This window comes from Rhipicephalus microplus, chromosome 1 (assembly GCF_043290135.1).
Source record: "Rhipicephalus microplus isolate Deutch F79 chromosome 1, USDA_Rmic, whole genome shotgun sequence".
Classification (NCBI taxonomy): Eukaryota; Metazoa; Arthropoda; class Arachnida; order Ixodida; family Ixodidae; genus Rhipicephalus; species Rhipicephalus microplus.
In genome coordinates this window covers 40,674,748-40,701,441 of record NC_134700.1, presented here as the reverse complement: position 1 = coordinate 40,701,441, position 26,694 = coordinate 40,674,748, and the positions used below count along the sequence as shown (strand labels likewise).

General features: G+C 42.9%; 1 non-coding gene across 3 annotated transcripts in view; it reads right to left on the bottom strand.

Annotated features, from left to right (window-relative positions):
* LOC119177784 (uncharacterized) overlaps positions 1-26,694 on the bottom strand; it is a 684,229-nt gene that overhangs the window by 455,829 nt on the left and 201,706 nt on the right. For 2 of the 3 annotated variants that reach the window (XR_012895298.1, XR_012895304.1), the window contains exons 2-3: positions 19,866-19,965; positions 2,198-2,410 (exon numbers count right to left, since the gene is read on the bottom strand). This is a non-coding gene — a transcript (uncharacterized LOC119177784). The remainder of the gene's footprint in view (positions 1-2,197; positions 2,411-19,865; positions 19,966-26,694) is intronic. The other variant, XR_012895292.1, reaches the window with a different exon arrangement.

Here is a 26,694-nt window from a genome sequence, read left to right as displayed (position 1 = left end):
CTTGCGACACTGGTCAGAGAGCGGGGAAATCTATGGACAAGTGGAAGACTCCCATGAGTCTTGTGCCAATGATCACACAATCTTTTCGGCGCCTAGTAATTGAGACCGTTGGGCCGTTGCCAGAGTCAAGGCAAGGTTTTCGGTACATCCTGACGGCCCTCTGTGTAGCCACAAAATTTTCGGGAGCGATACCACCTAAGGAGCTCGATTCCCCTCATGTCGTGCACGCACTGCTATCTATATTTGCGAGCGTTAGATTTCCTTCTGAAATCCACTGTGACAATGGTAGCATCTTCACCAGCTTACCTTACCTTCACCTTTTTGGATAAATGTGAAATAAAGGAGTGCACAGCTCGATCCTTCAACAGCAATCTAATCCGGTAGAGCGTATGCATTTCGTTCTGAAACGGATACTGAGAGCCGTTTTCTACGAACACAAATGCAGCTGGGAAGCGTGTGTTCCTCCCAATATGTTCGCTTTGAGGTCATCTGCTCGTGAGAGCATAGGTTTTAGCCCTGCAGAGTTTGGCAGAAGTTTGAGAACACCATTGCGAATGCTACGCGAGTCCTGGGAGGGATTAGATGAGGACCCTAATGTAGTTGCGTATGTTCCAGACCTCCTTCAGAGGCTTGGAAAAACGGAAGATCTTGTGAAAAGCCACTTGAAGGCTGCACAAGTGTTGTAGAAGGCGTACATCAACAGATCGGTGAAGAAGCGTACATTTGAAGAAGGAAGTCAGGTGATGCTGCGGTCATTCAAAAAGTCAATTATTCCAGTATGGCTCTCAAAACCGGTGCCAAATCAATTCGAGTACTTTGTTGTCAAAGCTGAAGGACATGAGTCTAAAGTGAACGGAAAAATCAGTTCGGAGCTTGTGAGCTAGAGCGCATGGCAGCCGCTTGATGGATTCGAGGTGATTGACAACTACATTCGCAAGGGCAGCCATGTTAGTCGGAGGCTGAAATGCCTCGCCGGCGAAGCTTGCTGTGCACTTTGAACAGCTCTCCCGTATCAGGGGGTGGCCAATGGTCTATGACACTGCGCCGTTACCGCAGGCTTGCCGCTAGCGTAAACAGGTGAGTCAAAAAGGTGCCTCGTATCTGAAAACCGTCAGGCCTGCGCAATACGAGCAGCACTGTCGCAACAAAAGCTTGAACGTCAACGGGCCAGCGTCATGCAAGTTACCTTGGTGAGCGACAGTACAGTAAACGTAGAACGTTTTTTTTGCGAGGATAGGTTTTATTTTCTTGTTATACCAATTTCTATTACAAATGAAGCATCTTTTTTGTTGTTGCTATTTTTCCAGTTTATGACCTGGCAGCCTTGCATCGCTTTCCTTTTAGCCGTTGTGTTTACATTGATAAAACTGCTAGACTAACAGTTGCGCTGTGGTACATTTTTATATGTAGAAAGGGCTGATACGTGCAAGCTTTTTGGGTATTAGACTCATCACCTGCAGTTTAGGCTGTATATAGGTTTAAATATTTGTGAAGAAAATTTTTATAACATAATGTAACAAAGTTCCCTCTTTCAATAATTTTCATTTGAGAAGGCTTCAGATTTTTCGAAGTATAAGACCAGGATTTTAAGAATATTTTCCCTCATCTATAAATGCAGGCATAGAGAAACACCTGTATAAATTGATCCACTGGTTTTGACTAACAATACGTATAAAATAACTGATACCTGCAAGCAGCCTTGAACATATACAATTATTTATGTATGATTTCTTGCGAAAGAAGCACCTTCCGACTGAAACTGAACATCCACTATGAAGTGGTTTGTCAGAAGCGACTGAAAAACAACGTAGCCTCACGTGAGGCGCACGAAGTCGCTCATGTTGCCGAAATACGTTGACTCCAGGCTTCTAATCTTAGACATTGTCAATTACGTTTATATATCGTTGAATCGTATGACTCACATGCTGAGTTCACTACATGCACCTACAGCAGTGCTATTGTAAATATTGAAAGGCGCAACCTGGCATTGCCTTATTCAGGCACACACACGAAGGCAGGTGAAAACACGCAGTGCCGGGTGTGTTCATCTTGCGTGAATGCATGTGTAAACGAGGGAAGACCAGAGTGCCACACCTTTATTCCTTATAACGAGTCAGCAACAAATTCAACATCAACTTGCAATATTTGCAAGTATAGTCGCATCAGAGGGCCTTCACTATATAAACTACCTACTCACCACTGTCATGATTGCCAGCCTGAGCATTCACGCACTGCCTGGCATGTACGGAGAATATTCGACCCACGCCGCACAGCCGTTGTCTAAGTGCTCCGCTAGAGCATGCCATATAGTAGGCCCCACCACGAGGATGCAAGAAGTTCTGGCCTTCGTCGCATCTCGAACGAAGCCTTGACAGGATTCTTCCAAAAGTCTGCTCCTCGTATGCCATACCTGCGAGGTAAAATGACTCGGTAAGGCGATAACAAAGAAGTCTGGCAGTTTGTGCTAGTTGGTGTGACATGACGATAGTTATAGCTCGAGAACAGAACGTCGACAAAGAGACAAGAAGTTACAAGAAGTTGGAAGTTTGCTCTCGTGTCCTTCTTGTCTCTTTTTCATTGTTCTGTTCTCGCGATATAACTATCGTCAAGCGATGAAAAAACAACAAAACGAATCGGGCAAGTCCCACGACTTGAATTAATCTGTTCGCTGAGCGAAGCAGTGGGCAAGTAGTTTGCCGTACTGCATGTTTTTGTTTTTGAGCCAAGCGTTACATAATAAATCAGAGCATATTTGTACACCATAAGCTTACCATACATGCCGATTGCACTGATGTTTAAAGTATTACCCATGATCGGCCTTCACTCACGTTAAAAACAGAGATGATGACGATGCTTCGACGATTGGCAGATTCGGAAGGAAAAGACGCAGTCAGCAGCACTGCCAATGCTTGGCCCACTCACCCCACATCTCTCTTACGAGACGCTGCTCCGCCATAGCTCAATGTATTGTGTTGTATCGTAGTCACTACAGAAACGTATTGTCAAAGTTTTTTGAAACATTCAAAATTCAGATGGAAAGATTGGCAGGCCGGTGTACAGCGAACAGGGTAAACCAAGGAAATTGTTTTGAAGGCTTGTAAAAGATGGGCAACCCTCAAGTTCCGCCTTTAAGAAATCAACGCGAGTGCGTACGTCAACTTCTGAGGGCATATTTTTTATCGTGTGATGTTACTCCACAAGATAAAATTTTTGACTACTACAACGCAGTCGATAAAATTGAAAGTGGCTTGTGTCAGTGAAGTTTTCGCACATGGCTGCATTCTGTGTTGTGTGTAGAATGCCTGAAACTATAGGCAATGTGCGTGATCTGTATTCGAGCTTGCTATGTAAGTAATCATAAGGGAATACGCGCAGCAACTTCTGTGCCTTTCGTAGTGGCTGGCCATCTTAAAGAAGACGTTACGATATACACATACTCTGATGCGCGATGGTAATGTGCGCTTGTAAAAGCAATGATACTGTGGTAATAAGCGTGAAGCCTCTATTCAGTAGTTTGTGTTTGTAAACCATTACAGCTAATTTCACTGCATTTCACAGCTGAAGCTGTTGCCACTGTATTTCTTAGCCGGCCTCTTTCAACCAGGTTTACTGTTCTCTTCCGCGCCGCCCACGCCTCTCTCTTTCTAACCTTGTTTACCTTGTAGATTTTTACGTAGATCCTAAGTTTATGACTCACACCCGCCCTGGAGAATCAGCCAATAATCGGGTAGCTAAAAAAGTAATATATATACCTAAATACTAGCGAAAAGAATGCTAACAAAATATTTACTTTTGGCAAATTACTCTCGAGAAAACAATACGAAGAATTAGTTCCTACTTAAGAAGAAATAAATGAGTGATATCAAAGAAAATTTTTGTGCAGCCTACATGGATTAACTCAGAACCTTTTGGTATTGAGGTTATGGAGTAATTTTCTTTTCATAACTTCGAAATCTTAGAGCCAAAACATACAGGGACAAAAGGACGGGACGTAGGCAACATGAGCGAATACTTCAAACCACGTTTATTTAGGAACATACTTGAACACATGTCAGCTCAATTCATAGTGCGGGAACGTTTACGTGGGCTTAACTGGGCGACGTCTTAATATCTACCTACGCGAGCACTTAGGGCAGGTAATAACCAGGAAGCCGAACCACGAGATTGAAGTAACTAGAAGAATAAGAATGGGCTGGAGGACATTTGGCCAGCACTCTCAGATTGTGACAGGTAGATTGCCACTGTCCCTCAAGAGAAAGGTATATAACAGTTTATCTTGCCGGTACTTAGCTACGGAGCAGAAACCTGGAGACTTACAAAGAGGGTTCAGCTTATATTGAGGACGACGCAGCGAGCAATGGAAAAAAAAGTGGTAGGTGTAACCTTAAGAGACAAGAAGAGAGCAGAGTGGATTAGGGAACAAACGGGGGTTAGGGATATCATAGCTGAAATCAAGAAGAAGAAATGGACATGGGCCGGGCATGTAGCGCGTAGACAGGATAACCACTAGTCGTTAAGGGTAACTAACTGGTTTCCCAGAGAAGGAAAGCGGTTTAGGGGGAGACAGAAGGTTAGGTGGGCAGATGAGATTAAGAAGTTTGCGGGTATAAATTGGCAGCAGCAAGCACAGGACCGGGTTAACTGGTGGAACAGGGGAGAGGCCTTTGTCCTACAGTGGACGTAGTCAGGCTGATGATGATAATGATGATGATGACGCGAGCACCACAGCTCATTGTAAGGTACGCCATCGTCCCGCTTGCCATTGTATTGCCGTCAGTGGGGCTGCACTCCACTGTTTGACTAAGCAGCTGTCAACTGTTGAACAAGCAGCTCATTGATTGATATGTGGGGTTTAACGTCCCAAAACCACTATAATATTATGAGAGAGGCCGTAGTGGAGGGCTCCGGAAATTTTGACCACCTGGGGTTCTTTAACGTGCACCCAAATCTGAGCACACAGGCCTACAACATTTCCGCCTCCATCGTAAATGCAGCCGCCGCAGCCGGGATTCGAACTTGCGCCCTGCGGGTCAGCAGCCGAGTACCTTAGCCACTAGACCACCGCGGCGGGGCTGTTGAACAAGCAGCTGTGTTGCTTGCTCTGTTGCACTGTTGAACAGCAGCTGCGTTAACAAGCAGCTGTTGAACAAGCAAAGCACTGTTGAACAAGCAGCTGTGTTACTTGCTCTCGTCACAGAGAGCAAGTAATCCATGAAATAATTGAGGCCTGCATCAGCCAAAAATATGGCACCAAATGCGTGAGTCAATGGACTGTGCTTCACCATGATAACGGATTTTCATTTCCTTTTTCACATATTTTCTTAGTTTCACCAGGATACGCCCACGCAATGGATGTTTCAGTTTTCACATGTAGGGTATTTTCCGAGGGACTTCTGCAAGTTATTTTGTAAGCTTTTTTGTTCGAATTACGCATGCGTGTTTCCCTGTTTACTCCCTGACTATACGTTTCTTGTTTTCGCAAGATGTTTGTTAGTACTCTATCTGTAACATTGGAAGGTATAAGAATGCTCTGATTTGAGTTGATATATATTCATGTGTGTTCCCTAACAAACCTGCTTTGATGTTTGCGCTCATGTTGTATACGACTTTTCCTTTTGTCTCCGTATTTTCTGGTGCTAAGATTTCCAAGTTACGCATCTTCACTAATCCGCACAATTCGCCGCACGCACAACTCGCCACACGCACAACTCGCCACACTCTTTGACTGCTCAATGAAATCTCGCTCGGCCTCGTACACTTTCTCATTGCGGTGCCGGCATCTCGACGCGTAACGGCTTTCATGCGATATATTTCTTAATGCTGAAAACTTTGTACAAGAGATCAAGAAGTGGCCCAGTTTTCTCTTCTCCACTAAAAGAACCCAGTGGAAATTGATTGATTGATTTGTGTGGTTTAACGTCCCAAAACCACCATATGACTATGAGAGACGCCGTAGTGGAGGGCTCCGGAAATTTTGACCACCTGGGGTTCTTTAACGTGCGCTCAAACCTGAGCACATGTGCCTACAACATTTCCGCCTCCATCGAAAATGCAGCCACCGCAGCCGGGATTCGAATCCGCGACCTGCGGGTCAGCAGCCGAGTACCTTAGCCACTAGACCATCGCGGCGAGGCCAGAACCCAGTGGGAAGGCAGTCAAGCCTGCTCTAAACAAAAAAATAAAAATAAATAAAGTAATACGACAGCGTAATCGAGAGATTGAAACTTCCAGACACCGGTTATGACATGAGTAAGCTTTCCAAGGTGTCATTAGATGGTTTAAATCCGGCGAATTTTTAAAGATGGTGGAGATAATTTTCGCACCACCACTTCTATCTAGCCGCTACTATAAAAAATCTAGCCGCTACTAAATTTAGCCGCTACTATAAAAGCTGTTGTAGAGGTAATATTCATAGCTTATCTGTGAAATGCCGCTTTCGCTGGTGCATCAGCTATTTCGTATAGAGTTATGCCTCTATGCCCAGGCACCTATACTATACACCCCTGAGTTAAGTGATTCGGAACTACGAAGCTGAATTCGTCTAATGCTTCCGAATCATCGGAAGCCGTGAGCGTAGTGCAGACTGACAAGAAATCCAATATTATTACGGCGGAATTTATTGATGTTGACAGTTTTCGAAGAGCCCATAAAACAGCCAGACATTTTGCGATAAATATAGGTGTGAAACCAAGAATCCGGAGCGAAAAGGACCAGTATAGAAAAGGGCTGAATATACCGATGCCCCCGTTTTCACCTCTCTGTGAACCGTCCGTCGCAATGATGACCTGTGCTTGCATTCCTAGCAGGTAGTCCTGTAAAATAGCTCCGAACATATTACTCGGTAGGTGTTTAGCACTATTAGAGAAAATGTCATCAAAGTATATTTGGAGAGAACTTGTCGAGCTACAAATTGGGAGAACCTCCATATTTAGCGCGAAAAGTGGGTTGAACAGAGAGAGTAGAAACTTTAGTTGAGGTGTGGGAAATCTAAGCTGATGACAATAAAGAAAAACCAGGTTGCGCAATGAAAACTGTTTCTTTACCCCTAGAATGAGATTTATCAATACTATCATCAGCCTGACTACGTCCACTGCAGGACAAAGACTTCTCTCACGCTTCGTTAGTCAACTTGATGAAAGAAGATTAATGCCCTTAAATATGTTTGTACAGCCAATATTTTGAATCTGGTGAGGAGTCAGCGAATTCGAGCTTCCATATATAAAACGTTATTCGCTACAAACTTAGGTAGCCCTAAGCACATGCGCAGTGCCTGTTTCTCCTGAAGAACAAGAAAACGCAGCTTATAGGCAGGTGCCCCGGAGTATAAGACATGTGACCATCCAAATTCCAGAATCGGCATTACATGCATGTGCTATAATTATAATAACGTGACTCTGCGCACTCCTTGTTCCCGTTCCTTGTCTTCCGTCATGCACAGACTGCCTGAACACCCTTTGCTGCAATATATTTGATGTGGTTTCGACATACTAGAGAGCTTTCGTATATCACTCCTACATATTTGACGCTTTGAACTTGTGGAATGCTATCAGTTTTGTATGAGAGAGATATGCGTACTGGGTCTTTATAGGAAATACTAATAATGCACACTTTTGCACGTTTATATAAATATGAATAACGTCAAGCCAATACTATATTTCAGATAAGTACTTTTGGACTATCTGATAGAGAACGGAAATGTCATAAGCTGAAGTAAAATATGCGTTTTCATCAGCATAGACACGCGTGTGAACATTCTCTTTACATGGGATTGAGAAAATTAAAATATTGAATAGTACCGGAGGCACAACAGCGCCTCGGGAAAATTCTTTTTTCTCTCTATCAGAAATTTACGAAACACAATGTTGTGAACAGTAAAGTTTTCTATTTCCCTAAAATTCCGTAATCCGCACTTCCAAGTAATCCGGCAAATTGATTTCTCTCAGACGACTGACTAGTACACTATGTTCAACACTATCCTACGCCTTTGTGATTTCCAGGGTAACTTTACGCTGAGCCAGATGTACGCGACTCTCAAGGTCAATAAGGGCTTGCCATATAGAACATTCAAGCCTCCAATGCATCAAATTCGACATCGGCGAAACTTCCTTTCTCTGTCTGGAAATTTCATTACACAAACATGCACTACTCTTTCTTTTGCCTTGACAAAATTGTAGGTTATTGCAATTGGCCTGATATTGTCTAAAACGTAACTTTCGCCTGCCTTTTTGGGATATGTATAATTTTCGCGATTTTCTATACAAATAGCATCCAAGCTTCTCTTATCAAACACTTTATTACATTAGGCATTAAGCACATCTTCCCGTTCCACAGAATAAATTTTTCAACATTGCTCAAGTAACTTCATCTGGGCCTGGACCCACCATAGGAATTTTTCTTGTAACTTCTGATACATCCTCTATTTATATTTTGGAGAAACTGTCACCGGAGTGTGAGAGTACTGAAAAGGAATAGATATTAGTGGAAAATTGCTTTTACAAATCTTGAGCTATGCTCGCTAATGACTGCTTCAATTCCTGAGGCGATATAACTATAAATTCAGGATTTACTGCTTGATGAATTAGTTTCTTATGTCTCAGCAATCTAAAGACAGTTGTTTTGTTATTTGATTTCGAATGAAATTCAAAATGCTTTTCATCATTCTCTGCATTTGCTTTAGTTACCGTACGTTTAAATGTAACTGCAATGTATACATATTGTGACCAGTTTCAGGACACTGATTGTGTTATAGCTCCTCCGAGGCAGCTTTTCTACACCTAAAATTTCTAGTGCTGTCATCATTCCACCATCGCGACAAAAGTTTTTGTTCAATTGAGTGAACCTCAAATTCTGCTTTGCTACGTCACTCATGTAAAACTGAACAGATCCTCGATGCATTTTGCTTAACCGTTACTCCTGACAGAGAACCCATGAAGCATCACAAGCTCCTTTTAAAAATACTGTAATTTTTATGCACGTGAGTCGTCGACAAGGAACTGATAATAGTGGTCATACGATGTCAAATATTACTGGAATGTGATCACTGTTAGTCACAGAGTCAACAGTCGATCATCATGAGATGAGAAGGCTGATTTCGAAACTGTCAAGTCTAAATATGAGAATGACATCCGTCTGTTAAAAGCGGGAATGCCGGAGTTATGACAAGTGAGAATATTACTCTGAGACCAGTTCCATAACTGAGTACCACATGAGTCTGCCCTTAAGACCAAAGTAATATGATGGGAGTCCAAGTCTCTCGCCAATAGGACATAATTATCTCTAATAGAAATGCACAATACAAGGGATTTGTGCCATGAACCCCTGGCGTATAATATACATTTGCTATGTAAAATGGTATATATGAAGGGAGGCACGAATCAATAGTTAAAATTTTGTACTCTTGCGTCAGAAGCTGATTGGTTTCATTGATATGTGAGGTCTAACGTGCCCAAACCACCACATGATTATGAAAGACGCCGTAGGGGAGCGCTTTGGAAATATTGTCCACCTGGGGTACCTTAACGTGCACCAAAATCTGAGCACACGGGCCTACAACGCTCCCGCCTCCATCAGAAATGCAGCTGCTGCAGCCGGAATTCGATCCCGCGGCCTGCGAATCAGCAGCCGTGTACCTTAGCCACTAGACCACCACGGTGGGGTGGTGACAGAAGTTGAAGTGTTATTTTCGGCTTGTGGCAAAATCTGGGAGAGACTAGAGAATGTAACCCGCCCTCTCTTGACAATCAATTTACATGAAATTATTGATAGTTTTAACAGAAAATACTGATACAGAAAAACCAAGTTTCTTGTAACAATATTATATGAAATTTTTAACCGTTGAGACAAGATAAATCTTTGGAATCCGTAAAAATAGAACGTTAACTCTACAGCGAGACATTTAACGGCTCAATGGTAGGTATACGAGCAGGCGAAATAACCTTCTCAACTATGCTGGCCTTTACGAACTTGCTAGGCAAAATTTTGATTGATTTTGATTGTGACGACATGGAAGATGAGTTCAAAATATATTGACTACGTTTCCGGGCACACGGAATAATTTCAACATCAGTATTGACACACAGATATATAGTAGGGAGGTGACCTTCTTTCTGTATAGGTTTATTAGCATCCGGAGTGTCTTCTGCGGCAACTTGCTGTGACTCGTGCTGCATCCTGCCTCCTACTTAGATGTCAGCGTAGAACTTGTCTGAGGAGAAGCTGCTCGGTCGTTCATAAGCTAAGTTAACTGAGCGCTCATTATCTCGTACAGACATTCTGAGAGTCTGGTAAATAACATCTCCATTGCTTTTGATACAGACTTTTCTACGGCGGCTTTAATTGTTTGGGCGAAGCCAGCATTTGCCATTCCATTTTGTCGAGCGGTAACACCAGCATACCCTTGTGTGCTTTCCTTGATGACAGCCATCGCCTTTCTTCTTGAGCATCGTCGCATGTTCATCACTTCCAACAGTTGCTTCTCTTGAAAGTGAACGGGACAACTGGATTAATCTGCTTTTTGAGCACGCTCAGAGTGGCAGCACTTCTCAGCTTTAATCGTGCAATCAGCGTTTGATTGACCCTGACCACAAATGCAACACCGTGTTCCGGGTTTACACCCACCAGCACTATGGCCAAAACGCCAACAATTTCTACAGTGCAGGAGACGCGATGCTGATGATTACACCCTGATGATTAGTGGCCAAGCTTTTATTTCAGACGGGCACGATGTTCCGGCGAAAGCTGCGATGACTGACTCGGTGGGTATATCTTCACGTTGTCTACACCTCCATTACACCGCTAGTTAGCTATTACCCCGGCCAAAGACACTTTCTCAAGCGTCTCCGGTGGGCTTAGTTGCGAATCAACTCCACGTACAACTCCATTGGTGCATGCAAGCTGAGGTGGGATATTTGCACTTCAAAAGCATGAAAGGGTGGGCAAGTTGGTATTTCATGATTGTTCAGGGAATTCGGAGCACGGGAGCAACATAGACACGGAGCAAAGAGGAGGCACACAGCAGAGCGCTCGTGCTGCGTGCGTCCTCTTTGTTTTGTGTCTGTGTTCCTCCCGTGCTCCCGGTTCGTTGAATAACTATATATGCATCACCGGGATAGAGGCGAATGACGAGTAATTAAAAATAATCGCTACATAATCTTTGTCTGGTGATCTGCACACGATACCTCCGCGGCCAAACTGTCGTATGTCGGCGATGCTTTCATACTCGGAGGTTATCGCTCGAAGTTGCTCCTGAATCACGGCTCTTTTCACGTAAATATCACGGAACAATGTTTCTTATACTTTACGAGTGGCACCAAAACCACAAGCTACTGCCATAAATACTAATTGAATGTTGCCGCCATATTTTAGGTCAAGACGAGGCACTGCTTACACAAGAGGTGTTTACTCTAGCTGTAGCAGAGTTCCAACATGCCCCCTTTTGCCTTGATATACATAAAGCATGGACAACATAAACCACACTGCTTCATTAGGGAAGATGTATGAAACTATGTGTAGGGTGGTCCCTCGCACACTACGTCCGCCACTCTCTCAGTTACCGACAATTCAACTAGCTATGAATAATTGCACTACAACAATGCATGAACTAGGATCAGGAACACTGCAAAGGGCAGTACCTTCTCTTTTACTTTTTACTCTTGCACTAAAAATCTTCCAAACGAATTTAACTTAATTCCAGAACTTTGACACGTCCTCTGTGTCTGTGTTAGCATGCTTGGTACACGGCAGGTAACAATGGTGAGCAAGAAAACACACTTCAGCAAGAAATAAACACTGTTTCACACTAACTCGCCAGTGTCTGGCTTGAGTGCTCCCCGGATAAATTTGAATAGATAGTAGTGCTGAGGAACCATATTAAAACAGCAGAAAAACGACGACACCCAATCGAGCTTTACGTGTGTGGCTAACCGATCCTAAAAAAATATTGTGCGATTTTATTGGCAGCTGGTTAGCAAGTAAGACATGTGTATGCAACAAAAAGCAGTAGTAGCATACCTATGCCCAAAAGAAGAGCCAACAAGAACAATAGAGACACAGATGCTGAGCTGCGGCGGATCGCAGAAGTTTTAGTGTACACCAGGTTTATTTATGCATTTCCATACATGCGCTGCACCGCAACCAAATTACGCTACAACACCAACCTCCTTCAAGGTATCACGCGCATAATCATTGGGGTACCAAACTATGCACCACGTGCCTTTGTGTATCCGACAGCCATATTGACTTGAGCGGACCATTAGCTATGCATAAAATAAGTCAAACACGCCATCTGACAACTTCGTGTGAAGCGACCAATAGTCAAACAGTTTTTGGTTTCGCTAATTTAGTACTGTGACTCGTGTGACAGTTGCTACTCCGTGAACATTAGACTTAAATATCACAAATGTTAAAACTACAGTACTACAAGCGGGAACACCAGCATTAGGTATAAGTGATCACTGTCCTATATTTGCTGCATTTCACTCTATGATTACTGACAAAAAACATCAGTTATTCAGCACATATCTCAAAGCGCCTTGCAGTGATTCGGGCACAAAATTTGTAGGCGCGATAGGTCCCATGTTGCGTGAACGTCAGACGCAAATAAGGTCTATTGAAGATTTCTTCAAACCTTCATACGCAGCTGTGCTAATAACTTTTAATTCAAAAGCAGTAAGATCAGAAAAGATGGGTAACAAGTGCGCACCTAATTACGACGAAAAACAAAAATAAACTGTATGATCTATTTCTGCGCACTTGATGACCGTCACAGCTGACAGAATTGAAGCCAATACAAAATAGGTTCAACGGTGAGCCTAAACGTGCTGAAATTGCTCGCTATCAATTTTTGAGATATCACAAAGAAACGCCCATACGCCGGGGGAAGTTAATAACATCCGGTTCGGGTCACGACAAGAAGCATACACTGTAAAAAATGGGAACCCTCCTTCACGGAGAATGCTGAAGGTATAGCGTTGCCGACCAATTCCGTGAGCAATAATACAACTATCTCCCTAAGACGTAGCCTATTTACGGAAGCCATGCTTCAGCACAGTTACCACAGAACCCGTCACTCTAATAAAGCGACGAATATGATTCTGTGATCAGAATACGTTGAATTCCTTAGAACAAGGCAATCTTACCTATTAGATACGTTATTGCAACGTATACAAAAATGTTTGTCTTGTTCCACACAAAAGTCTGCTGTCTTGTTCCGCACAACAGTATGCCGCACCACAGCTGTACCATGCAGCCTGCTTGCAAAATATAGCAATGGAGGATGTCATTTGTGTTCTTCGTGCCTGCGAATGTGAGTTATTTGTGTTGTTTGACGGAGATTTTTGTTGGCTGGACACGCTGTTAATTTAGTTTCTGGACACACCTTCATCCGCAAGTAAACACGGGGTTCATGGAATGATTACAACGTGCTATATACTTTGCACAGGTAGCTTGATTTTTCGGAATGAATGCAGTAATTCACGACTAGCTCGTTAAAGTACCTGTTTGCTTTGTACACAGCACAAAATTCAACAGGAGTCCAGTTGAACTGAACTCTACACAAAAAACACAAGAATGTAGTGTGTAGCAAACAAAGGCACAAAAAGCGCATGACAAGTTCATAGAGGTAATTGCGGCACTGAAATGACGAAGATAGGACAGGCCGAACTTACACAAGCCTGTCCCATCCTTGTGGTTTGAAGTGCTATGATGAACTTTATCAAATTGTTACACTATCAAGACCAAAAATTTACCCGTGCTAAGTCCACATGACATCCTCCCTTTCCAAATTTTGCAGATTTCTTTCTGTTGAGCCAATCTGTACATGCAAAGATGTTGCAAACTATGTGTGAAATAATGAGTGTAAAAAGTTTACTTGGACTTGCAATTAATAAAAAATGCACAAAAGTGTTCCCACCTAAGCAGATGGCAGCATATGTTGGCAACAAATCAGTGAAGGTTGACCAGTTATTTAGCAATATATATCCTCGTGAACATCTTCTTGGAAGTTAATGGTTGACAACAAATCAAGCAATATTCTCCAAGCCCCCCCCCCCCCCCGATCTGTCTCCAAGCTACTTTCCAGTGCTGCTTATATAGACGCTAAGCCAGCAGTTAAACTCAGTCTCGGAACAAGCTGCACTTGTGGCAGTAGCAGCACCCCCCCTTCGCAGTCTCTAAACCTCTGAAATCTTTCTGCCCATTTCGCTAATAGGAGTGGTGTTGCAATACCGCAGTGTACTTTGGAGAAGAAATTCCTCCGATCATGCGCAGGAGTGCGGTCCAGGAATGTATATCCCAAGGTACACCGAAAAGCACTCGAGATTTGAGTGAGATCATCGGTAAAGTATAAAGCGAAAATTGCGATGCAACTTCCACGGGCAAAACAAATGAAGAATGGTCACGAAACTTACAGATTGTAAAGAGGATATTGCTTAAGTTTTCCATGCAACATGTTCTGACACAGCTTGTTGAACGCTGCTGAGTCGCAAGACATAGCTGCAGCCTGAACAAGTTGACTATGCCACCTCGTGTACCAAGGTGGGAAAACAGAAAACTTCTATAGCCCCTTCAGGCGCGAATTAAATCTGACGTAGCGAAAAAAAAATTTTGTTCAGATTATGAATACATAACGCTATTAAAGAAGGAATCCACAAGAAATTCAGAAAAAAATTCATTGGTTCAATTTTTCAATGGCGTCCACATATGTGGACATTGCGCCTCAAAGCAGTCATATTGTCACGTGACCGTTACCCAAGCGCGCGCACGAAGACGCAGGGAAAGGAAGACGACGAAGGTGCGCCATGGCTTGTGCGTGGGTTTTTCGCCATACTGCCTGTTGTATAGGCTCTAGTAAATACATATTTTACATCTCGCTTTCCTTGTTGCAATACCCATGAACGGTGGAGAAGAAGAAAACAAACGCTTTTATTTCGGAGGCTCGCAAATAATCATTGCAGGAACACTGCTTAGGAAGTCTTTTCCGCAAAAATAATCAGAAAGAGTCTATTTGGTATGAAACAAATAAAAACAGTCGTTCTGAGATGTCAGACAAAGGAAAATGTTGCATTTCCTGCAGCGGACACGGCTTTTGGATGTGCATTCCTCTCTCCGGCAGCGTTGTGCGTTAGCCATGTTTACTTGCTGCGGCCAATGATTAATCCCATCATAGCGAACAGTGCTGACTGGTAGTGGTGAAGCATTGGGTACCTTCTTTTTCACTGTTCGGGAGTTGTCATTGCTCGGACGTCCACGCTTCTTTTGTGGCTTATTGCTGTTCAGCAGGCAATTCGCGACGTCTGTTTGGAACGCCATCATGTCCAGTGTCTCTTTTCTTAGTAGCCCTGCTTTATTGGCATCCCTTAAGTATTCAAGCCAACTGTTGGAGAGCGCAAAAGATGCAAAATGGGAAATCACTCTCACAGGCCACTTTTTCGTTCGCGTCCGCATTGGGTAGAGGGACATGATGAAGTCTAGTTTGTCTACTCCACCCATGTATTTGTTGTAGTCCAGGACTACCTCTGGACAGTCAATGTCAACGTGGACCTTTTGGGATTCGCTCCATCTTCTCACGGTGCCAATATTTCCAACTCCAAGGTGGGTAGAAGCCATGTTGACGGTCCCGTTGTCTTGCCAACGAACAAGGACAACTTCGTCGTTCTGGGAAACCCGCTCATCATAGCTTCCCCGTCCTTCTTTCTTCATTTCCTTGTCTGTTTTCATGACGCATCCTGCCAAGCGGTTTCCCCTAATTGTGCCACTAGCCAAAATGCCGATCTTTTTTAACTCAAGAAAGAGCTTCACGGACGTAAAATAATTGTCCATGTAGCACTTGATGTTCTGTGCCTTCGGGAGGCTTTCAACAAGGCGCATTACGACGGAGCCACCAAGGCCAAGATGTGCATGTTCTTTGCTCACTCCCGTTCCCTTCCCTTGGTAAAACTCAAAGTCATGTGCAAGACCGTCAAAACTGCAGCGTACAAAAACCTTCACGCCTTCTGGGTTCGGTTTTCCTTTCACAAATTGCTTTGCAGCAATGCGTCCTGTGAACGGCACCATCTGTTCATCGATGCTATTCTGTTCCAAGGGAACAAGCTGTAAGCAGCGGCTTCTGACAGCTTCTAGCAACGGCCTAACTTTCCAAAATTTGTCTTGGCTGTTCGGGTCCCGTTCTTCATTAGCGTCGCTTATGTGGAGAGCGCCTCTGATTTTGAAGAATCGCTTCACGCCCATCGAATCGGCTATTGCGGGAATCCTCGTTGCAGTTTGCCAATACATTCTGACGCGTGGGTATTTCAGAACACCCATCAGCATGAGCATTCCAAAAAATATTTTGATCTCTTCTTTTGTAGTGGCTAATACGGCACCGTCTCTTTGCAGGACATACCTGTTTGTGAATTCAGCAAGGTCTTCAAATATCTGTTCGGTGAAATACTTGCTAAAATACACAAGTGGCTGCTGGCATGTCGAGGCTACTTCAGGATTGTAGTGGCAGTCAACATCACTTGGAGCAAAATCTTTCTTCACCCATTTGAACTCAGCCTTCGTAGATGCCGCAGGTGCGTTCGAGCTGACCGTGGCATCTGGTCGTGCAGGCAGTGCAGCTGTGGTCGTGGATGCGGTCACCTGACCATTGGCAGGCTGAAACAAACAGCGTAAATTAGGGTCAAAGTACCTTTAGACAGTTTGGTGCCATATGTTTCCCGAGAACACAAAATAATGTCTCACAATCTCGAGCAAACTTACTATGTTTTCTTCATTTTCTGCTTCCAATTCGTCATCTGAAAAGTCGCCATCTGAGATATCTCCATTTGATATTCTCATGAGGATTTCTTCTGCTGTCGCATCATCAACTTTCTGACGTTTTGAAGCATGATCTTCAAGTCCTGGAGACAAAAAATCACACATAACCATCATATCTGCGCACACGGTGCGAAATGGCTGCCCTGCAACAAAGGCAGCACTAAGGCGCAATGTCCACGATCGTGGACGCGGTATTTTACGCACCCTTTTTGACGTTATAAATAGTTTCTAGTTGCAAAAGTCTTGTTTATTGGCATGAGGTATCTCTTAGCTCTTACTGACAAGTGCATAATTTCATGCCACCTCGAATGAAACATAGCAAGGGCTTGAAAAGTGAGAGCCACTTACGTGCGCCGCCGTAAAACGTGGAGGCGTCCATCTTTGAGAGTTGTTTTTGTAGTTATTTTGTGTCAGCTGCGGCAGATGGCGCCACGGGTCGCTGCAGCAACATGTAGTGATAGAGAGCACTGGTTGCGCGCGAGATTCAAAGTAAATTTCGAGATATTGAGCTGTGAAGTTGGCGTCCACAAATGTGGACGCTGCGCCTGAAGGGGATAGTCGCGGTCAATTTGTGACCATGTATCAGCTTTCAGAAACCCAGGCCTTCTATATATAAATGTTTACAAGAAAATATGTGACCTGTGGACTGGTTGAACTTTGCACACCTGTTGCTATCATACACTGAGAATGCTACTTGTATAGATGGCAAAGCTTTCATGTCATTTTTTATTATTTGTTGTAGAAGGTCAGAGTATATAATTTACAGTTAAACCACAAATCCAGAGTGTATGTGAGGGTAGTTTGTGTGTATGCACTGTGCTGCGTTATCTTGCAGATGTGTCAGTCATACCTGCTGCAGCATGCTAAATGATCAATGAAATGCACTACTACACGCTTCTTTGAACACAATTTTGGCAGATGTATTCAGAAACATAATTGTCAAAAGTGCGCAAAGCCCTCTTATGAAACTGTGTGCATGGCCCATGAAAAGCTCCACTTGGCTTCTTTCTGTGTGTGTGAAATGAAGTACAAAAAAACTATTGTAGCAGCAGCAAAGTTCAGAGTTTAAACCACTATGGTGTCTACTACATACATCACCTCTGTTCACACCACTATTTCATCAATCACAAAAGCAGACGGTATTTCTGGACAAGAAATGATCACATGCAGAACAAGCAGCATGATGCTACGAAGACTTTTTGCTATAGTAGACAAAAACTCAACGTTAAACACACTATACTCTAACTGCAAAAGAATTCATAGACTTGCATAACAAATTCCATTTAATTAGTGCACTGGTGGGGGAGTTACAATTTCTGTAAATACTAAAACCATGGACAGTTATGGGGGGTGAACAAAGAAATTTTGCTATAAATTATAAAATTTTACACAAAACAAAGCATATTGTAGACCACTGCGAAGGCCTACGTGCGGCAGGGAATATATTGTAACGGAACCTTTGAAGCGAGAAAGAGGAGCTGTGAGATAAGAGGATCAAGACTTCGTTGTCGTTTCCTACCCTCAAACCATCCAGCACTCTGTCACTGCGCATGACAGGGTGCTGGATGGGTACACGTCGCCTTATTTACAACATCAAGGTGGAGGTATTGGCCTATAAAGACAATGAATAACGCATTGGCACAAATGGTGAGCTATAAATAAAGTAGCAAGGCTTGCATATATAGTTTTTTAAAATTCTAATAAACACTTCATGACAGTTGTACGTCTCATTACGGCAGCAGCTAACATGAAGTTGGGAGCTTGAATGAATGTCATTTTGCTAAATTAAGTGTGTTTTTCGAGCCAATGTTTGATTAGGACAATTTGTCTAAGTTCTGGCAGCAACCTTGATGCAGTTTGCTGCCTCTGTAAAGAAAAGTTCTGTTGTCGAACAAGAAGCTCTAACAATCGTTCAATGATTTTTATTCATCAGGTATGCATCTCAACACATTCATTACAAATCCTCAACTTTAACAAACGCTTCTATTGTAACGATACTGGGTGCAAAATGTAAGCTGTAGAGGACAAGACACTTAGCAGGGGTCTGGTTGCTCAACAGTTTAAAACAAAGTTCATGATGATGAAAATGAATGATTCAATAAGAAGACATCCATTTACCAGACCAGCTAACCGTATCAAGATTACTGCCACGACTTAGACAAACGCTTTTGCCCAAACATTCGAAACAACCTGATATTTCAAAATCTTAATTGGCTCTAAAAACAAACTTTAATAATTTGACCCTTATTCAAGCCCCCCCCCCCCTCTATCATCATCTTATTTTCTGCCATAATAAGACAACTGTCATGTAGTGTTTGATAGACTTTTATGATATACACAGTAAGCCTTGCTTCTCAAATTATTGCTCACCTTTTGTGTTTTATTGACTGTCTTATCAGCCAAATAACCCAGGGTAAAAATGTATGTAGGTGTCTTCAATTTTTAGGGTCAGAAGTATTTTTACCTTTTGGTAAATGCCCTTGAAACAAACAATGTAATTTTATTCTACAAGAAAGAATAACTGTTGTAAAAATATACAAAAACACTGCATTTTGTCGTGTTTGATTTGATTGATATGTGGGATTTAACGTCCCGAAACCACCATATGATTATGAGACGCCGTGGTGCAGGGCCCCGGCAATTTCGACCACTTACAACATATCTACCTCCATCAAACACGCAGCCGCTGCTGCCGGGACTCAAACCTTCGACCTGCTGGTCATGAGCGAGTACCAAATTGCCATGTTTTTTCACGACCAGCATTAGCATAAATTGAAACAAAAATTATTTTGATTCCTTAGCCATAAAATTTTGCTGACAAAGAAACAAAGACTGTGGTAAAAGCATGAAGCAACAATCATGTGTCAGTTATTTTTCTCCCATAACTCAATTTGTTAGCACACGGTTTCAAAGAACTCTGCTGTATTACAAAGTTTTTCCCGAAAACTAGTGCTGGAACAACTGCTTTCCACATTGAGGCATCAAAGCATTCGTTTTGAAAAATATTGCAAATGCTCAAGAAACCACTTAACAGACTAACATGACAAGTCCATGTACTTGCAAATACTTACAGAATGAGGCTCAGTCACAAATTCTGAGGCAGCCTGATGGTTTCTGTGTGTCTATCTGTACAGCCTTATGTTCGCCTTTTGGCCAGTTTTTGTAGAATGTCTGCCAAAAAAAACATTAGAAACAATTCACTTTTTTTAGCATGCCCTATGTAAAACAGCTTGTTTTTGTCGGCCTCATGAAAAAGCATCCTCGAAAGCATGCTCCAAAATAATGCCCAGTCATTGTTAAGCAAGACATCTAACAGAAGAAAACAGAAGCCTTTTACACTAGACATAAATTTAACTCCCCAATACTCACTGAATACCCTTTTTCCTCACGCATGATATGCACACATGCTGAAAAGACTGGGCACGCAAACATGGCTGCAGGTGAGTCAGGACATTTAAAATTCCAACTATCAATTAGAAGGCAGACTAACAGAACATATAGGGCAGTTAACCAGAGCTCATCATTAAGCCTATCGTCATAACACGACATAAATGCATACCAAAATTAGCGTCATGCAGTTTCGTACAAGCACAGAAATGAAAAAATGCATCTAATGGTTGAGGCTTGGCCTAGCGACATGTTCTAGTGCAAGTGTGAGACAACCATCCAATACCCCAACGAAGAAATCAAGCGCTGAGCAATTATCTCTCACATAGACCAACAGACATGCCGTCTTGATTATTATCTCCACTTGCCTTGTTTCGTTTCTAGCTTAATGTCAACTTTTTCAGTAGGTGTTTGTGGTGTCTTGACTACTCTCTCGAGTCCAAGTTTGCATGCCCTGCCTTTTTAACATAAATACCTATCTACTAAGCAGCTCACCTCTCCTAATTGAAATATGTATACAGTCTATAAAATATTTATGCAATCTAGAATTACCACTTTGTTCACTTGATGTAACAATAATAATGGGGTTCTGAGTGTGAATGTTAAATCAAAAGCACTCAGGCCTCTAGCATTTTTGCTTCCTTCAAAAGTGCAACTGCTGCCCTAAAAATTGAATCCATTCATGTGCAGGCCATGCACCTCGGCAACTGTTCAGCTTTTATTTCTGAACCGAAGCTTAGTAGAGTCATTATTGATATGTACCGATTGCTCTGAAAACAGCAGTTTAGTTGCGAAAAAGTAAAAGCAAAAAGACCAAAAAAAGGCTCCACGACTAATAAAATATTAAACGCTTATTGATGCAAGTACACCCAAAACACCGTATTGATGTGCTGGTTGAATAGACATTAGGTAAACGAAGCAGCAAAGCAATGAACAGCCAGCTATGTAGCTGCAAAAGCAGAGAAATGAGGTGGATCTAGTGCCACGAAAAATCCATGAAAGTACTACGCAGAGGAAAAGCTTTGTAGATGTTGAATCCACAACAAATGCGAATTTCCGCTACGTCGGTACTTAACGCTTGTAATCAGACAGGTGACGGCATAGGTCGGAATGCGAAGTGCAGTATGTAATATTTCTTTCAAAATTACATTCTTAGGCAAAGTGACAATTTAGCTTCTCCGAACCCTTCGTGTCCCGCAAGCTTTTGTTTTTTATGGTACATATTATCACGTGATTACGGAAAGACCACAACGCCTGTTCACAGGAGCAGCAGCAATGGACTTCGAGCCGAATTGAACGTTACAGCACGAGCACACGAACAGTTCTTTTTTTTTTCACACCATGGCACATACGGGCATTGGCATGGCTAAACCTTGTTCTATGCCTCTGGCATTACCCTCCCCCCTCTCTTTCCAAAGAAAAGTACTGCCCTGATGATCAATGCCGATTAAATAATAAAGTAATAGCGTACATGCTAAAAGACGCATGATGAGGCAGTTTCATGTGGCTCGGGGGTAATGTTGCTTCATCCGTGGCACATGAACAATGTCGACCTGCTGGGAACATTGAGATCGCCGAGCTGTGTCTTCAAGCAGAATTTCGTAGTTGACATTACTGAGGCACCGTAGTACTCTATAAGGACCAAAGTAGCGGTGAAGTAACTTCTCGGAGCGGCCCCTTTGGCGAAAGAGGATCCACAGACACGCCAGATCAACGGGTTAGTAAATAACATGGTGATGACGGGAGTTGTGCCTCTGCGAGTCGATGCGTTGTTGTTTTCGGATCCGCTCAAGTGCAAACTGGCGCGCCGCGTCCGCGAGCCGGATAAAGTCGTTCGCATTCGTAGGAATATCGGTCATGTCAGGCAAGAGCATGACATCCAGCATCGTAATTGCTTCTCGGCCGTGAAGCAACTACAAGGGAGTGAAACCCGTATTCTTTTGAACCTCAGTGTTGTGAGCGAACCTTACGTATGGCAAAATTTCGTCCCAGTTTTTGTGATCGCGGTTGACGCACCTAGATAGCATGTCAGCGAGCGCCTTGTTTAATCTCTTCATCAGACCATTGGTTTGTGGATGGTATGTGGTCGTTTTGCGATGAGCTGTTCCACTAAATCTCGTGACGTCTTGCATCAATTGGGCTGTAAAGGCTGTTCCACGGTCAGTGATAAGAACTCCTGGCGCTCCATGGCGAAGGACGATGTTGTTGATGAAAAACTACTCAATCTCATCGGCGGTGCCTCGTTGTAGGGATTTCGTTTCGCAGTACCTTGTTAAATAGTCAGTAGTGACTACGATCCAGCGGTTGACATCATGTGACTTCGAGAAGGGCGCAAGCAAGTCCATGCCGATTCGTTCAAATGGTTGCGAAGGGGATGCAACAGCCTGCAATAAACCAGCAGGGCGCCCAGGTAGGGCTTTACAGCACTGGCAATGATTGCACGTTAATGTAATGCTTGACATCCTGGGTGAGTTTTGGCCAGCAGTAGCAACTCTGAATCCGGGCAAGGGTACGTGCGAATCCTAGGTGGCCGGAGGAAGGCTCGACGTGGCAGACAGATAAAATTTTTATTTTATTTATTTATTCGAGTACCTACAGCACCCAATTTGGGCATTACAGTAGGGGGGAGGAGACATAAAACTTGAAATTGATACAGGGTATGAATACCATGAATACCGATAACAAAACAAGTAAGCATGCTCAGCTTATACATTGTGTACACATTCTCGGGAACATGAGGCAATCAAGGAAAAGTAAAACACAAACAGAAATGCAGACAGAAATTGACATCTTTCATTTCAACAAAAATTGTGACAGAGCATTATGAAATGAGGGTGGCGGGGTGGATACAATATATTCTGGTAGGTTGTTCCATTCGCGTGTGGTTTTCGGGAAGAAGGAGTTTTTGTAAGTATTTATGCGGCATCGGTAATCGCGAACTTTGCGGGAGTGATCTAGGCGAGAGGATACATAAGTGGGATCTTTAATGTACACGTGTTTATTTAAACCAGTGCTACCAATATAATTATTATGAAATAGATTTATTCTTAAGAATTTGCGCCTGTCCTGCAGGAATAGGCCAACCCAAATGTTTACGAATGCACGAAGAGAGGTTAGTGAAATCATAGTTACCAGACACAAAACGCGCTGCTCGTTTCTGAACCCTTTCTAGCGCATTAGTACATATTTTAGTGTCTGGATCCCAAGCCACACAACCGTACTCTAAAATTGAGCGAACGTTGGAAAGATAGAGCATATCCTTTAGTTTAGGTGGGGCCTGTTTAAAGTTACGCTTCAGGAAGTTCAATACACGGCTTGCTTTAGCACCGGCGTATTCAATGTGGTCGTTCCAGGATAGGTTGCTCGTAAAGAAAACGCCTAGGTACTTATATTTAGACACAACTTCCAAACGATTGTCTCCAAGAAAGTAATTCGTATTTAGAATGTTCTTTTTGTGTGTGAAGCGAACGGTATTACGTTTTGAAAAGTTAACTGTCATGTTCCATGTGGTGCACCATGATAACACAGCATTTAGATCACTTTGTAGTTGAGCAGAATCTTGAGCGGACGTGACGTCACGATATATGCAGCAGTCATCTGCATACATGCGCATGCGGCTGGATACTTGTTGGGTTATATCATTTATAAATATCAAAAAAAGAAGGGGTCCCAGAACAGATCCCTGGGGGACCACTGATAAGACATCGACTTCAGATGAATTCACTCCCTCGAGAACAACCCGCTGTTTTCTACCAACAAGACACGCTTCAAGCCACTTCAACAAACAGGGAGGGATATTTAGAGCAGACAGTTTAAGTAATAATAAATTGTGTGATACAGAATCAAACGCTTTTTGAAAATCTGAAAATACACAGTCCACTTGGCATCCATTGTCGATCGAGGCAGCTATATCATGACTAAATTCAATTAGTTGAGTATCACAGGACAACCCTTTTCTGAAACCGTGTTGCGTAGTGCAGAAAAAGTTATTGTCTTGAAGATGGGAGATTAAATTGGTATAGATAATGTGTTCCATCAATTTACATATTACAAAAGTTAGCGACATCGGTCTGTAATTTTTGTTCGCGTTTTGTCTCCTGCTTTGAAGATGGGGGCAACGTTGGCACTTTTCCAGTCGTCAGGTAAACAGCCAAGCTCCATTGATTTTTCGAAGAGCAAGAATAGGAATGGTACAAGTGCGGCAGCACAGTTTTTTAAAACATAATTAGGAATAGCATCAGGACCAGGTGCCGCATTTACCTTAATTTTTTGTATCAGAGCTAAGACTCCACGTTCAGTAAAACATATTTCAATCATTTCTGAGTTTTTTCTGACTAACTGAGGGCCGCTGGGTAGGCAAACTGATTGGGTGAAAACAGACTGAAAATAAAGATTGAATCTCTCAGTTTTGCCCTTTAAGTCTGCGCTAAAGTTGAGGTCATCTATAACATCTGGAATCGTTTCCTTCACAGCCTGCTTGCTTTTAACGTACTTCCAGACTTCTTTCGGGTTATTTTTGATCCTATCAGTTAGGCGACCCAGATGCTCAAGTTCAGCACAGCGCATCTGTTTAGCAACACTCTTGTTTAGTTCTTTTAACGTTTCATGTAGCTCACGTTGTGGTGTCTGGCGGTACTTTCGATGCACGCGGTGCCTGCAATTAATCAAGGCCTTGAGGGTGCTGTTCATCCAGGGCTTACTAGTTCTACGCTTTGAGGAAAGCACCCGTGACGGAACATTAGTGCGTATCAGTGATCAAAGCTTAGTTTTGAACAAGTGCCATGTAGTATTCAAATCCAGGTTGGTAGCATGTTGTCTGAACTCCGGTAAAAACTGATCTAGCTCTCGGGAAAGAGAGACATAATCACCGCGACTATAATAAAACACTTTTCGCGGTAACAGACTCGGGCGGCGCATGATATCGCAACTTATTGTTCCAACAACGACTTCGTGGTCGCTTATACCTGGTATTGTTGTGACAGAAGAGATTAGAGTTTGGTCATTGCAAAAAATTAAATCAAGCACATTATTGCAAGAGGAATCTAGTCTGGTAGGACGAGATACAAATTGAAATAGCGAATGAGCATTAATCATTTCAAAAAAAGCAGAGTACAGAAGCGACGACGTGTTAGATTTAGGCTGAAGATGGACCCATTCGATGTTTGGCAAATTAAAATCGCCCGCCAAAATAACGCGCGTTGCATCTAGAGCTAGTAAAATATTGCTAAGCTGAAACAATGACTCGGGGCCTTTCTGTGAAGGTGGTCTGTAAAATGACCTGATAGCCATTGCGGAGCCGTTAGCGAGGATAACCTTACACCAGACCGTTTCGCATGATGGAGTAGTTAGATTTATTGGCACGCTACTGATAGCACTGTGGACAAGGACGAAAACGCCCCCACCATGCACATTGCGATCTTTTCGATATGCCGTATAGTTCGGAGGAAAAATTTCGCTGTCAGTTATGATGTCATCCAACCACGACTCAGTGCCCACAACGACGTGTGGCTTTACTAATTCAACAAGTGCACCAAACTTCTCCTTTTTGTTCTTGAGGCTATGGCAATTTACAACAAGTATTTTAAGTTCCGTTACAGCATCTGTCTTTTCGCGCGATAGAAGTTGAATTCGTGGCTATCGGACATTGCACTTCACGCTATCACTAGCCGCGTCATACCTAAAAACTTGTGTGCCAATCTTGAGCTTATTGAAGTTCAGCTTGAAATCACCACCGCGTTCTCCAGCAAACTGGAGTAACTTTTTACGCTCCAATCTAACCTTTTCAGAGTAGTCTTCGCTGATAGAATAGTCGGTTCTCTTTAGTTTTCGCGCAGCGGCAAGCACCCGTTGTTTTTCTTTAAATGACACGTACTTCACTATTATCGGCCTGTTGTTTTGCTGTGTAAAACGCCCAAGCCTGTGGGATCTTTCTATCGATGTTACAGAAGCATCAACGCTTAGTTTTTTGGAGCAAAAAGTGAAAATTCGTTCCTCAGATTCCGCCGACGTTTCACCAGCGGTATCATCAAGACCATAAAATAGCAAGTTATTTCGGCGTGATCTGTTTTCTAGATCGTCTTGGCGTTCGCGCATGGAGGCAAACAATGCAGCAAGTGATTCAACGCAAGCCGTCACTCTCCGTACTGCTTCTTTCAAAGGCGAAACACATGATGCGCTGGCTTCAGCACGCTCGACCTTAGCCGTGAGATCAGATACGTTTTGTTTGATAGCTTGTTGCTCACAGCGTAGGGTGCGAATTTCATCAAGAATGTCTGACTGCTTCTGCAACATCTGAGGGATTTGCATGATTGCAGAAAACATTTTTTGTTCTTGCTCCTCGAAAAGGGGGCCAGGATTCTGCTCGATATCGCCGGACAGCAGCAAAAGTAACCCAACAATAACATCTCCGCTTTCCGAGTAGTTTGTAACAACATGAAATAAATCACAAATAAGCACACTGACACATGGGGGATCTGACGCCAGCTTTCTAAACGGTTTTCCATATACACAACG